This window comes from Hordeum vulgare, chromosome 6H (assembly GCF_904849725.1).
Source record: "Hordeum vulgare subsp. vulgare chromosome 6H, MorexV3_pseudomolecules_assembly, whole genome shotgun sequence".
In the NCBI taxonomy this organism is placed as follows: domain Eukaryota; kingdom Viridiplantae; phylum Streptophyta; class Magnoliopsida; order Poales; family Poaceae; genus Hordeum; species Hordeum vulgare.
The window spans coordinates 557,616,019-557,631,304 of record NC_058523.1 but is presented as its reverse complement, the minus strand read 5'-3'; the positions used below and the strand labels follow the sequence as shown (position 1 = coordinate 557,631,304).

Here is a 15,286-nt window from a genome sequence, read left to right as displayed (position 1 = left end):
GAATCTTGTTGGAGGTCTCGTACCTCTTAACAAGGGCACAAGCATGAAATCACAATTTCATCTCTTCGGAACATCACTTATGTTCCGTGACGTTTTACAACGTTTTCGGCGCCTTGCTTCTAAGCCATCAAGTATCTTGCACTGAACTATCGTGTAGTCATCAGTAACGTGTATGTCGGATGTTCATAGCATCCACAGACGACGCTCGAGGTGCAGCACACCGAGTGGTGCATTAAGGACATAAGCCTTCTGCGTAGCAACGAGGACAATCCTCGGTTTTACAGACTCAGTCTGCAAAGGTTGCTACTATCAATTTTCAACTAAATTTTCTCTAGGAACATATAAAAACAGTAGAGCTATAGCGCAAGCTACATCGTAATTCGCAAAGACCATTAGACTATATTCATGACAATTAGTTCAATTAATCATATTACTTAAGAACTCCCACTCAAAAAGTACATCTCTCTAGTCATTTGAGTGGTACATGATCCAAATCCGCTATCTCAAGTCCGATCATCACGTGAGTCGAGAATAGTTTCAGTGGTAAGCATCCCTATGCTAATCATATCAACTATACGATTCATGCTCGACCTTTCGGTCTCATGTGTTCCGAGGCCATGTCTGCACATGCTAGGCTCGTCAAGCTTAACCCGAGTGTTCCGCGTGTGCAACTGTTTTGCACCCGTTGTATGTGAACGTTGAGTCTATCACACCCGATCATCACGTGGTGTCTCGAAACGAAGAACTGTCGCAACGGTGCACAGTCGGGGAGAACACAATTTCGTCTTGAAATTTCAGTGAGAGATCACCTCATAATGCTACCGTCGTTCTAAGCAAAATAAGGTGCATAAAAGGATTAACATCACATGCAATTCATAAGTGACATGATATGGCCATCATCACGTGCTTCTTGATCTCCATCACCAAAGCACCGGCACGATCTTCTTGTCACCGGCGCCACACCATGATCATCCATCAACGTGTTGCCATCGGGGTTGTCGTGCTACTTATGCTATTACTACTAAAGCTACATCCTAGCAAAATAGTAAACGCATCTGCAAGCACATATGTTAGTATAAAGACAACCCTATGGCTCCTGCCGGTTGCCGTACCATCGACGTGCAAGTCGATATTTCTATTACAACATGATCATCTCATACATCCAATATATCACATCACATCATTGGCCATATCACATCACAATCATACCCTGCAAAAACAAGTTAGACGTCCTCTAATTTTGTTGTTGCATGTTTTACGTGGTGACCAAGGGTATCTAGTAGGATCGCATCTTACTTACGCAAACACCACAACGGAGATATATGAGTTGCTATTTAACCTCATCCAAGGACCTCCTCGGTCAAATCCGATTCAACTAAAGTTGGAGAAACCGTCACTTGCCAGTCATCTTTGAGCAAAGGGGGTTACTCGTAACGATGAAACCAGTCTCTCGTAAGCGTACGAGTAATGTCGGTCCAAGCCGCTTCAATCCAACAATACCGCGGAATCAAGAAAAGACTAAGGAGGGCAGCAAAACGCACATCACCGCCCACAAAACCTTTTGTGTTCTACTCGAGAAGACATCTACGCATGAACCTAGCTCATGATGCCACTGTTGGGGAACGTCGCATGGGAAACAAAAATTTTCCTACGCGCACGAAGACCTATCATGGTGATGTCCATCTACGAGAGGGGATGAGTGATCTACGTACCCTTGTAGATCGTACAGCAGAAGCGTTAGAGAACGCGGTTGATGTAGTGGAACGTCCTCACGTCCCTCGATCCGCCCCGCGAACAATCCCGCGATCAGTCCCACGATCTAGTACCGAACGGACGGCACCTCCGCGTTCAGCACACGTACAACTCGACGATGATCTCGGCCTTCTTGATCCAGCAAGAGAGACGGATAGGTAGAAGAGTTCTCCGGCAGCGTGACAGCGCTCCGGAGGTTGGTGATGATCTTGTCTCAGCAGGGCTCCGCCCGAGCTCCGCAGAAACGCGATCTAGAGGAAAAACTATGGAGGTATGTGGTCGGGCAGCCGTGAGAAAGTCGTCTCAAATCAGCCCTAAAACCTCCGTATATATAGGTGGGAGGGAGGGGAGGAGGCAGCCTCAAAACCTAAAGGTTTGGCCGAAATTGGAGGTGGAGGAGTCCTACTCCAATCCTACTTGGAGTAGGATTCCACCTTCCCACTTGGAAACTCTTTCCACCTTGTGTTTTTTTTCTTCTCAAACCTTATGGGCCTTAGTGGGAACTTATTCCAGCCCACTAGGGGCTGGTTTATCTCTTCCCATAGCCCATGAGACCCCTTGGGGCGTGACACCCCTCCCGATGGTCCCCGGCACCCCTCCCGGCACTCCCGGTACACTACCGATGAGCCCGAAACTTTTCCGGTAATGCACGAAAACCTTCCGGTAACCAAATGAGGTCATCCTATATATCAATCTTCGTTTCCGGACCATTCCGGAAACCCTCGTGACGTCCGTGATCTCATCCGGGACTCCGAACAACATTCGGTAACCAACCATATAACTCAAATACGCATAAAACAACGTCGAACCTTAAGTGTGCAGACCCTGCGGGTTCGAGAACTATGTAGACATGACCCGAGAGACTCCTCGGTCAATATCCAATAGCGGGACCTGGATGCCCATATTGGATCCTACATATTCTACGAAGATCTTATCGTTTGAACCTCAGTGCCAAGGATTCATATAATCCCGTATGTCATTCCCTTTGTCCTTCGGTATGTTACTTGCCCGAGATTCGATCGTCAGTATCCGTATACCTATTTCAATCTCGTTTACTGGCAAGTCTCTTTACTCGTTCCGTAATACAAGATCCCGCAACTTACACTAAGTTACATTGCTTGCAAGGCTTGTGTGTGATGTTGTATTACCGAGTGGGCCCCGAGATACCTCTCCGTTCACATGGAGTGACAAATCCCAGTCTTGATCCATACTAACTCAACTAACACCTTCGGAGATACCTGTAGAGCATCTTTATAGTCACCCAGTTACGTTGCGACGTTTGATACACACAAAGCATTCCTCCGGTGTCAGTGAGTTATATGATCTCATGGTCATAGGAATAAATACTTGACACGCAGAAAACAGTAGCAACAAAATGACACGATCAACATGCTACGTCTATTAGTTTGGGTCTAGTCCATCACATGATTCTCCTAATGATGTGATCCCGTTATCAAGTGACAACACTTGCCTATGGCCAGGAAACCTTGACCATCTTTGATTAACGAGCTAGTCAACTAGAGGCTTACTAGGGACAGTGTTTTGTCTATGTATCCACACAAGTATTGTGTTTCCAATCAATACAATTATAGCATGGATAATAAACGATTATCATGAACTAAGAAATATAATAATAACTAATTTATTATTGACTCTAGGGCATATTTCCAACAATAATAACCATTTTATTATTGCCTCTAGGGCATATTTCCAACACATATCCTCGGGGCTACGCACACAACTAGGAGCAAGAGAAGTGAACCAGGTCTTAGCATCATCCTTTAGCGAGAAAGGAAACAACTTGAGGATATAGTAGTGCAGATCTTTTCCTCACTAGTGAATAGGGTGGCTATATCGTGCAGTTTGGTAAGATGGGCTACACCCGTTTCAGACTCATAACCGTGAAAAGGATCAGATTCGACCAGAGTGATTAACTCAGGGTCGATAAAAATTCATAATCCTTATCGGTCACAAAGATAGGCGAAGTAGCAAACTTCGGGTCGTATTTCATCCTAGCGTTCAGAGATTTTTCTTTCCACTTGAGCAGTAGTTTCTCAACATCATAGCTATCCTTACACGTAAGAAAGTCCTCAGCTATCTCTCCCTCCATAGCATAGCGTTCAGGCATAACAGGCAACTCAGGCATAGTAGCAGGTTCTACTTCAATAGTATCAGCAGTTTCAGAAATATCATCACGTCTAGCAGCAACTCTAGCAAGTTGTGCATCAAGGAATGCACCTAGTGGCAAAGCAGTATCAAGCATAGTATCAAGCATATCATCATCAGGGATAGTATCAAGCATAGCATCATCAGGCATAGTATCAAGCATAGCATCATCATAAGCATCATGGGCAGCAGAAGTAACATCATCAAGCTCAGTAGTATCAAGCATTCTAGCAGAAGGCAAAGTCGCAAACTTACTCATAACTGAAGGTGAATCAAGTGCAGAGCTAGATGGCAGTTCCTTACCTGTCCTCGTAGTTGAGGGCAAGATTTCAGTTCTTGGATCTTTGGGATTCCTCATAGTGATCAGCAGACGTCAATCCCAAGTGACTCAGAGAATATAGTTGTGCCTCCCCGGCAACGGCGCGAGAAAATAGTCTTGATAACCCACAAGTGTAGGGGATCGCAACAGTTTTCGAGGGTAGAGTATTCAACCCAAATTTATTGATTCGACACAAAGGGAAGCGAAAGAATATTCTCAAGTATTAGCAGCTCAGTTTGTCAATTTCAACCACATCTAAAAGATTAGTGTCTGCAAGCAAAGTATCAGTAGCAAAGTGGTATGATAGCAACGGTGTCAGAAAAAGATCTGTTGACGGCAGACTATTCCTAACTTGTTGTATCAATGGCGCCAGTAAATAGCACGTGGACGGGGGACTATTCTTCCCCAGGCAACGGCTCCAGAAAAGTCTTGCAACAAGTAGAAGCAAAGTAACAGCAGTAGTGACAGCAGTAGCAGCAGGAGTAGTGACAGCAGTAGCAGCAGTAGTAGTAACAGCAGAGTAACAGCAGTAGTAACATCAGAGTAACAGCAGTAGCGATAGCAGTAGTAGCAAAGTAGCGTAGCAAGGACCAATAGTAAAAGACTCGTAGGCAGTGGATCGGTGATGGATCAGTATGCCGGATGTGATTCATCATGTAACAGCTATAACACGGAGAGATAAGTAACTAGCTCTCGTTCGTCAATCTAATGTAGGCATGTATTCCGTATGCAGTCATACGTGCTTAGGGAAAAGAACTTGCATGACATCTATTGTCCATCCCTCCCGTGGCAGCAGGGTCCTAATGGAAACTACGGGATATTAAGGTTCTCCTTTTAATAAAGAACCGTACCAACGCATTAACACTTGGTGAATACATGAACTCCTCATACTATGGTCATCTCCGGGAGTGGTTCCGGCTATTGTCACTCCGGGGTTGCCGGGTCATAACACATAGTAGGTGACTACAACTTGCAAGATAGGATCTAAAACACACTTATATTGACGACAACATAATAGGTTCATATATGAAATCATGGCACTCGGGCCCTAGTGACAAGCATTAAACATAGCCAAGTAGTAGCAACATCAATCTAGAACATAGTGGATACTAGGGATCAATCCCCGTCAAAACTAACTCGATTACATGATAGATCTCATCCAACTCATCACCGTACAACAAGCCTATGATGAGATTACTCACGAACGGTGAAGAGTATCATGAAATTGTCGATGGAGGAAGGTTGATGATGACGATGGCGACGATTTCCCCTCTCCGGAGCCCCGAGCGGACTCCAGATCTGCCCTCGAGATGAAGAGGTGGCGCCGCCTCCGTATCGTAAAACGTGATGAATCCTTCTCTCTGATTTTTTCCGGACGAGACGGAATAAATAGAGCTGAGTTTGGGGGCGGTGGAGCCACGTGGGCCCCACAAGCCCTCATGGCGCGGCCTGGGGGGTGGTCGCGGTCCAGGGGCTTGTGGCCCACTTGCACACCTCCTCCGGTGGAACTTTGTGCATGTATTTTTCTTTTATTCCAGAAAAATTCTCTGTAAATTTTCAGGACATTCCGAGAACTTTTATTTCTGCACAAAAACAACACCATGGCAATTCTGCTGAAAACAACGTTAGTCCGGGTTAGTTCCATTCAAATCATGCAAGTTAGAGTCCAAAACAAGGGCAAAAGAGTTTGGAAAAGTAGATACGACAGAGACATATCAAGGTGCTTACCCCTGAGACGCCGCCGCCAAGGACGATCTACTTGGAGTGCTTCCCGGATGCCATGGCTGGCCGGTGGTGAATGATACGTCTCCAACGTATCTATAATTTTTTATGGTTCCATGCTATTATCTTGTCAACTTTAGATGTTTTATATGCATGAATATGCTATTTTATATATTTTTTGGGACTAACCTATTAACTCAGTGCCAAGTGCGAGTTTCTGTTTTTCAGTCTTTTTGACTCTTTTTCACACGGAGTCCAAATGGAATAAAACTTTACGATGATTTTTTTGGACCAAAAGAGACCCACAAAGGTTTGGAAGAAGGCCAGAAGAGCCACAAGGGAGTCACAAGCCCGGGAGGCGCGACCACCCCCCTAGGCCGCACCTACAAGGCTTGTGACCTCCTCGTGGGCCCAACCGACGTAATTCCACCGCCATAAATTCCTATAAATTCAGAAACCCTAAAAAATAAACCTAGATCGGGAGTTCCGCCGCAGCAAGCCTCTGTAGCCACCAAAAACCAATCTGGAGCCCGTTCCGGCACCCTACCGGAGGGGGAATCCATCTCCGGTGGCCATCTTCATCATCCCGGCGATCTCCATGACAAGGAGGGAGTAGTTCTCCCTCGGGGCTGAGGGTATGTACCAGTAGCTATGTGTTTGATCTCTCTCTCTCGTGTTCTTGAGATGTCTTGATCTCGATGTACCGTGGGCTTTGCTACTATAGTTGGATCTTATGATGTTCTTCCCCCTCTCCCTTCTTGTAATGAATTGAGTTTCCCCTTTGAAGTTATCTTATCGGATTGAGTCTTTGAGAACACTTGATGTATGTCTTGCACGTGTCTATCTGCGATGGTCAACTTGCGGGTTTGTGACATTGGGAACCTATGCATATGGGTTGGCACACGTTTGATTCATGTGAGTACTCGATGTATGTTTTGGTGATCAACTTGCGGGTTCATGACATTGGGAACCTATGCATACGGGTTGGCACACGTTTTGACTCTCCGGTAGAAACTTTGGGGCACTCTTTGAAGTTCTATGTGTTGGTTGAATAGATGATTCTGAGATTATGTGATGCATATCATATAATCATGCCCACGGATACTTAAGGTGACAATGGAGTATCTAGGTGACATTAGGGTCTTGGTTGATATGTATCTTAAGGTGTTATTCTAGTACGAACTCTACGAAAGATTGAACGGAAAGAATAGCTTCGTGCTATTTTACTACGCACTCTTGAATAGATCGATCAGAAAGAATAACTTTGTGGTGGTTTCGTACCCGACAATAATCTCTTCATTTGTTCTCCGCTATTAGTGACTTTGGAGTGACTCTTTGTTGCATGTTGAGGGCTAGTTATATGATCCAATTATGTTATCATTGTTGAGAGAACTTCACTAGTGAAAGTATGAACCCTAGGCCTTGTTTCCACGCATTGCAATACCGTTCGTGCTCTTTTTTTTTACTAGTTACCTTGTTGTTTTTGTAATTTCAGATTACAAAAATCTATATATCTACCATCCTTATTGCACTTGTATCACCATCTCTTCGCCGAACTAGTGCACCTATACAACGTACCATTGTATTGGGTGTGTTGGGGACACAAGAGACTCTTTGTTATTTGGTTGCAGGGTTGCTTGAGAGAGACCATCTTCATCCTACGCCTCCCGTGGATTGATAAACCTTAGGTCACCCACTTGAGGGAAAATTTCTACTGTCCTACAAACCTCTGCACTTGGAAGCCCAACAAAGTCTACAAGGAGAAGGTTGTGTAGTAAACATCAGTGAGTGGTGACGACGGCAAACCCTAGCGAGCACGTGGCGGTAGGATGTGGCGAACAAACTGGTTGAAGACGGATAGGATGGATGAGGTGGGATCGGGAGCGCAGCGAGATGTGTTTCCTTAGGTCACACGCCGTCGGACCTGCCGGCGAGGTGAGAGAGCCGACATCGCCGATCTGGATCAGGAAGAAGGAGGCGGCGACATGCGTGTTCTCAAGAGGGAAGGGGATTGAGGGAGGAGAGTGGGTCGCATGCTGGTAGGGTTTGGGTCGGGCTGCAGAGGGGTAGGGAGAGAACTGGATCGGGAGGGGGCGGGGACAGGGAGGAGGTGTCGGCTGCGGTGTGGATAGATGGGGACGAGGAAGTTTGAGCTAGGGCTGCGGGTGGGGGGATCTAAGATGGAGAGATGGATGGATGGATGTGGGATGGAGAGATGGATGGATGGATGGATTTGGGATGGAGAGATGGATGGATGGATGGATGGACGCCATGTCATCAATCCGTGGGAAGAGTTGTGGTTGGTTCGGGAAAACAGTAATTTAAATAATTTGAAGGTAATAAAAATAGAGAAATTTTGTAAAATATCTATCAAAAATATTTTTCAAAAGTGTACCACACAAATTTTCACTAGAGTTAGACCATATTTTATGGATGAGTACCAATTTGTATGCATTTCTCATCTTTCTAGCTATTTTTAACAATTTTTTGAGTGGCTAAAATGAGTTTATTTTTGTAAAGAACCAACCAAATATTTGTTGCAAAATTGTACTCCATCAATTCGCTAAAATATTAGTACATATTTAATATACAATTGACCAAATGGTTGGGTGTCAAAAGCTTTTATCCACCTATCGTGAAAAAGAAAACTTTCTATCGATTCAGGTGGAAGCAGGTCAAATTTAAACTACAATCGTCTCATAGTTTGCTATTTATTTTTTTCAAAAAACATTTATAGGTACAAAAGTAACTATTTCTTCATATATACTCCAAAATATTTGCAAAAATCAATCCCTAGCTACGAACGGTCATACCCACCGTTTTGACCGCATTTCAAAATGGATATGAAAAATTTAAAAAAATTCAAAAAATTGGAAAACCTTCGCATTGTGTCGTCATATGTGACAAAGTTACTAGGAAAATTAATAAACTTGTAATACGGTAATTATTTTTAAAAAGTGTTCTTAGAAATGGGCTATTATGTGTGAAGATTCATGGTTTTCAAGCCAAATGATCAATCTTTTGGCCACATCCATGGCATAGTTTTTTCAAATGATCTCATATTGTACACAAAGGTGAGTATTGGAATGGCAAGCAATGTTGATTAAGGAATTTTTTATTTTCCTTGTATGAAAAAATCATTTTCCATTTTTCAAGTGCCCAAAATGAGTTCTTTTTGTGAAGGACCTACCATATATTTGTTTTAAAATTGGATCAAATCATTTTTATAAAATACTAGGCCATATTTAATGTACAATTGAAAAAATGGTTGGGTGTTAAAAGCTTTTATCCAGCTCTTGTGAAAAAGACAAATTTCTGCCAATTTAGTTGGAAGCGGGTTAAATTTGAACTGCAACTCCCTCATAGTTTGCTCTTTATTTTTCTCAAAAATTATTTATAGGTAGATAGGTATCTATTTAATCAGAGAAACACCAAAAGTTTTCCAAGATTCAACCACTAGGTAGGAATGGTCATACCTATTGTTTTGACCCCATTTTGAAATGGCCATGAAAAATTCAAAAAAAAAATGGAAAACATTTGCATTGTGTCATTAGTTGACATATTTCTTGTAGTGTTTGTGTAGGCAACTTTGATCAACACTATTTCATAGAAGCTTTTGAAAATCCCATTCCAGTCTACATCTACAAGAATGCCAAAACAAGCAGCAACTTGAGCAAATACCTTCCATGCACACCACTTGGGAGGAATCCCCTCAATCTGAACCCATGCCTCAGTTAGTTCCCCAAATGCGTCTAACATGCCTTGCCATTCACAAATCTTCACATACACTCCATCAATAGGCAGCTCAAATGCAGGGAACTCAATTAAGTCATTGACATTCTTCCAAGGAGGGAATCTCAACAGAAACTTCCTCTCTTCTAACTCTCCGATCTGCCATGGCCATTCTTTGTTCTTGCAAAAGATTCCATTCAATTGAGTCGGTACCTCTAAAGTAGAAACTTCTCCTTTGATCACCTTGAGGATAGCACAATTGTTGTAATTAAGCCAGTTTGACTCAGAAGCTACATGGATATCGATGTGGTAGAAGCCTCACCCAGCAGCAGCACTACCAAAATAAGTAGCACTGGGTTGGGGTTTAGCCCAGGCAACACAGTTGTTCACATTGTGGTTGCCCGCACAGATGAAACACTTTTTTTGCTTCAATGCAGTTCCCCACATAGTGCCCTGGCCAGCTACAATTGAAACAAATCATATCCTTGTACCTGGGATCGAGGGTTTGCACTGTTGGGATCTGAGTTGGCGCAGCTGGCTTGTCAACCGGGGCTGGAACAGGTGCATTGATCTGTCTCCCTCCAGTCCCAGCTCTGGCCACTAGCGTAGCTTTGGCTTGATTCCCCGGGGGGTGGCAACCTTAACCTCTTGCAGGTTCTTCTTGCTTGGAGGAGGCCAACGATTCTTCTGATTACCCTGTCCCTTGTTCTCCATCTCTCCCTTCACCACCTGAGCAAAGGATCTAGATCCAGATGTAGCCCCTTCCGAGGAAATTTTGAAGATAGTTGGAGTTGGATCAAAATGACCCACATATCTCACAGGGAAGCAGTCTTGTGGAGAGAATTTCTTAGCTATGAACAGATCTTTCCTCACCAAAAAAAGTTTAGGGAATGAGGAGCTAGGGTTTGGGGGGCTGGGCTTCTTCTTATATTGCCTCTGTCGACGGCATGGGGATGGAACCACCCACAATTGGCCAAAAACAATCCACCACCTCTTTTGACATTTCGTGAGCCAGGAGGGAAGACAGCTTTTGCTTTCTCGCTTTCCTCCTGACCACACATCCCTGGATTATCGGATCAGGAAAGATTGGACGACTCCCAGGGATATCGGGCCAAATCAAATCCAATTCCCACTGATTGCAGAAGCAATCTCACTATTATCCCACAATTTTCCCTCAAATGAAACCTTATTTGCATCAACACAAGAACCCAATTCATCAGGAGGGGTAACCCCCGAACTATCTTCTACAAAATCTCGATTATTCTCTGTAAATCTCTCAACTGGATTTATGCTAGAATTAGCATTCAAGCCCAAATCACTCTGAGGGACAAGCCTCAAAATGTAATCACTATCAACTAGATTTCTGTCAAACGACAGGAACTGACATTTCTGCGTATGATAGCGAGTCGACATGACTGCTCCGCGATCCCCCGGCCAGGGAGGCGGCTCCAGATTGCCCCGCCGCACTCTCCTGTCGGGGTACAGCCCCCTCAGGGGACCCGAGGAAGCATCGTCCCCGACGGCGGGAACTCCGGGGGGATACTTGCGATCTCCACCACTGGAGGAGGGCGGATGTTGAGCCTGGATGGATTCCTTGTTTTGAATCGCATCCATCTCGCTGCTTGAACCAGATCCTCGGGCTCCGCCTCCTGAATCGCCCTGAACACCATCTCGTAGTCCATCGCCCCGCCGTCCCCAACGAACCGCATCCTCTCGACGAACTTCGAGCTCCGTATGATCTCGACGCAGATCTCAGACCACCTTGAACGATCGGGGAACCTCTCCCTCAACACCCGCACCATCTCCGCCCTGGCCTCCGGCGTCGACGATTCTACCCACGGGAGCTCCATCGATGGGAATGGTCGCAACGACGCCGACAGCGGCTCCGGCAGTGGCTCCTCCACCATCGGAGGCTGAGCAGTTGGCGGCGCCACCATATGCGCGGGAAGAGTCCGCCTCGATCTCGCCTTGCGACCTCCCACCATTTCGACGGATTGAGGAAGAGGTGAGAGCGAGCGACACGTCCGAGGAGTGCGAGGTGGGCGCTCGCCTTGCGCATGGGTAGGTGAGGTGTCAGCCATGAGGCATCGCGTCAATCACCGGCCCCCTTGTTCTGACATGAGTAGTTGAGTAGTTGCTTCACTTGCTATCTTGCTTAGGATTCTGCTATGTGCTGTTTAACAGTTTTTAGATGGAGGTATAGTGCCTTTTCTTCTTTGCCAACTCCGTCCTGGAGTTGTTGCTGGCCGGTAACAACATGTTTGAAGTACAATTATTACCAATGTGGGTTTGTGGAATCCCATGACAAAAGTCTTGAGTTGGATTCAGTTCTATGATTTGTGGTACTTAATTATTGCTGGTATCTCTTAGCTTTTAACACATGGCCAAATTGCAGCAACTTGCTTTTATAACCTTATCTACACCATGTTTCAGTTAAACAATGGTACTTGGATAATTTGTACTACTTCTGTTATGGTTTTGTGGACAGTATTTGAACTTAATGGTAACTTTTTGGTAAGCAGTACTGCTATAACTTTTAGTGGTAAGAATAATAGATGTATCATTTCAGTGCTTGGCACTGTCAGGTTTTGGGGGTTTGATTATTGGTATTAAGTACCGACAGAGGATCTTATGCACACCAAATTTCACTTAAACAGCTGATGGGAGAACAGGATCTTATGCACACCAAATTTCACTTAAACAGCTGATGGGAGAACGATGTCGCTGGAAGAAATAACTCCGGTTTTCTTAGTAGGTGATTCATATTTCTTGTTGATGGGCATATTTTCTTAGGCTGGTTTGCTGGATCGAGATAGCTAGCGATCGAAGGAGTGAGGGGGGATCGAAGACCATGGCTAGCGATCCAAGGAGTGAGGGGGGATCCAACAAGGTCAAACCATCGCTACAAAGTTCGAACACCTTTTAATAGTAGACATCTCATCTTTTAGAAGAATCTCTACTATTAAAGGGGGATCTGCCGTCGTGATGGTTCGACCAGAGCGATGGTTCGACCTCTCGTTCGCTCGTCCCCCTTTTCATCCTTCTACCGATTTTTTTCAATCCCTTCATAAACCAGTCAAAAAACCGTCGCTAGCACAGCCAAATATAACGGTTCAAAAAAACCCACTAAAACCTACGCACGATCCATCCCCCGTCGCTCAGACCCACCCACGTCCACCCAACCCGTCAAAAGGCAAAAAAAACGCGACCCACAAACGCACCTGCCTCCCCCCACGCTCTCACGATCCCCTCCTCTCTCGCGCGATGACCGCGGCGTCATATCGCCATCGCCGGCCTCCGTAGTCTCCCCCAACCCCGCAGTCGGCGGCGATGTCGACGGCGAGCCGGATGCTTGCGCGCAGCGCCGTCCCCGGCCACCTCCTCCGCTCCGCCGCCGCCACCGCCAACTCCGCAGTCACGACGGCGGCGCTGCTGCAACATTGCCGCCGACCCGGATGCTTGCGCGCAGCGCCGGGCTACGTCTCCGCGCTGTACGTCCTTCTCCCCGCCCCTCCTTTGCTCACACCGGTACATCTCTCCGTCGAGGAGCGTCCGTCGTCAGTGGCCGCGTCTTATTTCCGAACTAATCTTCTCGTGTGATGGTCTGTGCTCGCAGCGGCTTGCCCAGCCAACGCCTCTCCGGTAAACTGTCGCCCGACATCGGGAACCTCACCAGGCTGCAATCTGTGTAAGCTCGTCGCTCAGATTTATCAGTACAGTTTCTTTGAAAATGTATCGCTCTAGCCTCTAGACATTTGAAAGATGGGCAAGTGTTCAACATCTTTCCTGTTCTTGGACAGGCTATTGCAGAACAATGCGATTTCTGGCACTATTCCTAGCACCATAGGCAGGCTGGGGATGCTTCAGACGCTTGACATGTCAGACAACCATCTTACCGGGAGCATCCCGACTTCGCTTGGCAATCTCAAGAACCTCAACTATCTGTGAGATTTCTTTCCCCGGCTATCAATTTCTCTGCCTTCTTGCTTTATTATACAACAACTCACACCTTGTCCTCTTGTTGCTGCCAGGAAATTGAACAACAACAGTTTATCTGGAGTTTTACCCGAATAACTAGCCACCATTAATGGCCTTGCACTTGTGTATGTCCTGTGAATCCTTTACTTATTCTTCTTCTCCTCTTTCCTCGGTGTACTGCAACAAGCAGTTCTAATAATCGGCCTACTTCACAGGGACCTTTCGTTTAACAACCTGAGCGGTCCCGTGCCAAAGATTTCTGCAAGAACTTTCAGGTGAGTCGTTCAGCTCATGCCCGATCACCTGGCTGATTCAATTCCTACCTGATAACCCTCTGTGCATGCTCTAGGCTATTATTGCTCATGCTCTCATTTCTTCTTTCCTTTATTGCTGGTTGTTTGTACAACATTGCTGGAAATTCAATGATCTGTGGTGTCAAGTCTGGAGACAATTGCTCATCCGTGTCGCTGGACCCGCTTTCTTATCCACCAGATGACCTTAAGAGTGAGATTTTTTTTATTCTTGAGAAGTATACATCAATAGTATTGTTTTATCTCCTCTGCGCTGCTCATATTTGTTTCCCTTTCCTCAGTTCAGCCACAACAAGCCATGCCAAGAAGTCACCGTATTGCCATCATCTGTGGAGCAACCATGGGTTCTGCAGCGTTTGTCGCTATCGTGGTCGGTATGCTTCTTTGGTGGAGGCATAAGCATAATCAACAGATATTTTTTGATGTAAATGGTAATGCTCTTTTCGATGTTGTGCTTGACCATATTAACACTGCCTCTATTTGTACTTCAAAATATAGACATCTTTGTTGCATCAAGGTTGTATAACCTACTGGTTCTTGAGTTTTGAGCTATGTTTTTCATAGTTTCCACTTCCATAGCAAGTTGATTTTGACAAAGACAGATATAAAAAATGCTATTGGTTTATTTGAAATATAGTACTTACCTTTGGTCAAAGCTGAATGGTTAACATTGGACTAATCTTCAGTAGTAACATAGCCAATTAATCTGTCGCAGTTCAGTAGGACAATTGCCAGCAATTTAAACTGCATTAACATACTAGTGTCGCTGTTCAGTACGATAGTCACTAGCAATTTAAACTGCATTAATGTGTACGCCCGACGTCCGACACATAGCATTTTTAAATTTTGTGGTTTTGGCAGCTCATCTCCATCATGCACAGTGAAACTCTCATCTCCACCGTGCAGGTGTGATTTTGGCAAGTTTGGAAATTTTGTGGGACGGTCCTCGGCGATGTGTACTCTGAGTATTGAGATTGATCCATGGGAAAAGGCTAGAGTTACAGTAAGATTATAGAGAGGTAAAAGCCTAGAAGGGGTTGTGAATGGTCAATTTTTTCTGGAGCTGATGGATAGTTCTGGCACTGACACTAGAGAATTTGACAATTGGACTGAATCTTCCCTAATATCTGCCATTTATTGATTTAGATGTGTGTTAGTTGGTTCATATGCTGGTGTTGTGGGATTTACACTTAATTTGAACTTGCCCTGTTTGGCCTTGCACTTCAACTTGCATAGAATCTGACACTAGATGGGATTATGGTAGCAGAAGGTGATGTACACCTCATTCTAACACCATTTTACTGTG

The 15,286-nt window shown here is 45.1% G+C and overlaps 1 pseudogene; it reads left to right on the top strand.

The window, feature by feature from the left end:
* Positions 1-13,021: 13,021 nt before the first annotated feature.
* On the top strand, positions 13,022-14,537 carry LOC123405904 (annotated as a pseudogene).
* The last annotated feature ends 749 nt before the right edge of the window (positions 14,538-15,286 follow it).